The sequence below is a fragment of the Hibiscus syriacus genome, unplaced genomic scaffold (assembly GCF_006381635.1).
Source record: "Hibiscus syriacus cultivar Baekdansim isolate YM2019G1 unplaced genomic scaffold, ASM638163v2 tig00117012_pilon, whole genome shotgun sequence".
Classification (NCBI taxonomy): Eukaryota; Viridiplantae; Streptophyta; class Magnoliopsida; order Malvales; family Malvaceae; genus Hibiscus; species Hibiscus syriacus.
This window is the reverse complement of record NW_024063524.1, coordinates 3141920-3145108: the sequence shown is the minus strand read 5'-3', so window position 1 is coordinate 3145108 and position 3189 is coordinate 3141920.

Sequence of the window (3189 nt, the reverse complement as noted above, 5' to 3'; positions counted from 1 at the left end):
CGGGTGAACTGAGTAGAGGCTGAGACAGTTTTCGTGGAGGCTAGGATTCGAACCGTTTGTGATCATCAATAGCCGCTGTTGTCTTTGTTGATTTACAAGGAACCCAACGTAAGTAATCACATCCCTTCCTCCCAGTTTTAGATTTAACATACTTGGATCGCGGGTGAGACCGTCGCGTTGCGTTTTCGCTGCACCATAGGGTGCTCTGACAGTCCTAACATTTGACTCTATAAATGTAGATTGTGTATTAACCTTTACGATTATGTAAGAGATATTTATTTTGGAGATATGTAATATTTTTTTGGGATCTTTGCAACTTTTTGGGTTTATGTTGGAGAGATATTTTTTTAGGAATGTTGAAAAAGTGTTTTAGGATACACCAAATTTTAGGATATATCGGGTTTTAGGATACATGTGATATCATGTACTTGTTATAACACTCTAATCAAATCTGACCCAAAATCCAGATGATTAGAATGTTACATGGAACCACCTAAATGACTAACCATTTTTTTGAAAATATTTCACCAAATTTACATTCAAGCACAATATAAAATACCCAGAGTATAATATATTTACAATATATAAGGATTTAAAAACATCGGGAGCTCCCAACAATAGTCTCCAAAATACATAAGTACCAAAAATAGAGTTAGTCTCAAATGCCTCGCGCACTACCTAAGGATATCCGAAAATTCTATACTTCGTTGCTAACTTTCTCGCCTAAGTAACTCGGGTATTCTGATTATTTTTTAGCGTCAAACAAGGCTACTTTTATGTTTCCCTAATTGATATTGTTTCTAGTTCTAATTACGTACAGTTTATGGTTCTTTCTTGTAGTCTTATTGATTGTGTATTAGTGCTCTTGGGTACCTCAAATCATAACCTCTCATTCACCTGGGCTTATTTCCCAAAGGTGTTCGATGGTACCAATACTCACCCTTGAGTATCGATACTACAAGGTTAAAACAAGTTGAAAAATGGTGGGTAGTGTCGATACTGCTAGGATAATAACAATACTCTTAAGCTAGGGTAGCGATACTCTTTGAGTACCGATACTCTTTGAGTACCGAACTCTTTGAGTACCGATACTAGAATTGGCTTAGATATTTTGAAAAATACCCTGATATCGATACTCCTATGAGGACTATCGATGCTTTACCTAATGTATCGATACTCATGAAGAAGTATCGATACTTTTTCACTAAAATTCCCTCATGTTGTTCCTCGCAAGAGCAATATCGGTATTGTTCTTCCAGTACCGATACCCAAACCCATAAATATCCTCCTTGGGCACAAATTTGTATCTCAAAGTTACCCAGGATGCCCTACTGAGGTCCCCAATCATTATTAAAGTCTTATGTATAAAGTAAGAGATCATAATAGGTATTTAAACATGCCACAAAAATCAAATTTTTGAATCTACCATGAATGATCTACATCTCAAACTCTCTAGCTAGATGGATCCTAATGATTCACAAATGGTATGAAAGAGTTGTAAATGTGTTACCTTAATTCTTAATTTTTGGAAACTCCCTTAAATCACCCAAGGTTTAATATCTCTCTCTCTTAACTTGAAGCTTTCTCTAACATTTTTCAATAATCAAAGTAAGGTAAATGAGTTACTAATGCATTTTAGAAGCTTGGATTGAAGTTAAGCATACTTCCTAACACTTAAATCCATAAAAAAACAAGATGAAAATGTTTAGTTTCATAAACCCCTCTAAAACATGTTTTATGAAACTATGACCAAAACTTGCATTTTGGGCTTGAATTGAAGCTCTTGAGATGGAGATATTGTTTCTTACCTTTGAACCCTTGAAATAAGCTTAGAGGAATATAAAGTTTTAACCTTTGACTACTATTGGAGAGAAAGAAGAAGATGAAAAAGAGAACAAGAAGACAAAGGTGAGTGTGGTGAAAAAGAGAAGAAAAATAGATGTGATATCATCTCCTATACTTGGTCCTTAAAATTTCATCATTGGATTAAAAATACGCTTTTTAACATCAATTAGGCCTCCAACCAAGACCAATCTACAACCCAAATGGGTCTAACTCTCTTACAAGGTAATTTAGGCTCGTCTAACTATCTCGGGTCAACCCAAAACTCCTAACCTAAGACTCTCCCCTCCTAATAAGAAATTTTGTCCTTGAAATTTACCTAGGTAGAATATATGTGGATACTGAAGTTGCAAGTCCTCATCAGTTTCCCAAGTTGTTTTTTCGACGCCATGGTTCATTCACAAAACATTCACTAGGGGAATCTACTTGTTCTTTAGCTCATTAACTTACCTTGGAAAGATCCCTATCATATATTCCTTATAGGTCCTGTCTTGGCTTACCTCGATCTACTCTAAGGGTATGATGTGAGAGGGTTCAGAATGGTACCTTCTAAGCATGGATATGGAAAACATTATGGATGCGCTCCAACTCCAGGGGTAAGTCCAAGTAATAAACTACATGTTCAACTCTCATAAGTATCTCATATGACCCTATAAAATGCGGGGTTAACTTTTCTTTGAATCCAAACCAGAGTACATTTTTCCATGAAGACACATTGAGAAACACTTTGTCCCCCACGACAAACTCAATATCCTCACGTTTCAAGTCTGCATACTACCTTTTCCTATTGGAAGCTTTCTCCAACCAAATCTGAATCAATCAAACCTTTTATTTAGTTTCTCTAATTAAATCCAGGCCCACAAACTTTCCCTCACTAAGATCTATCCAACAAAGCAGAGTCCTACACTTGCGTCCATATAAAGACTTAGGCAAAACCATTTGGATACTATATTGATAGTTATTGTTGTAGGCAAACTCGACTAGTGGAAAATGGTCCTTCCAACTACCCTAAAGGTTTATGATGGTGTACCTAGGCATGTCTTCTAGGATCTAAATGATGCGCTCAGACTAACCATCCGTCTGAGGGTGAAAAGCAGTGCTAAAATGGAGTTTTGTGCCCAAAGATTTATGGAGAGCTTTCTAAAATAGAGGGGTAAAAAGATGGTCTTTATCTGAAATGATAGATGAAGGTATCCTATGCAACCACACAATCTTGCAGAAATACAACTATGCTAATTGTTTTAAGGTGTAATGTATCCGAACTTGAAAGAAGTGAGCAGTCTTGGTCAAACGGTTAATGATAACCCAAACCACATCATGGCTCTATATAGTTATAGGTAACCCCAT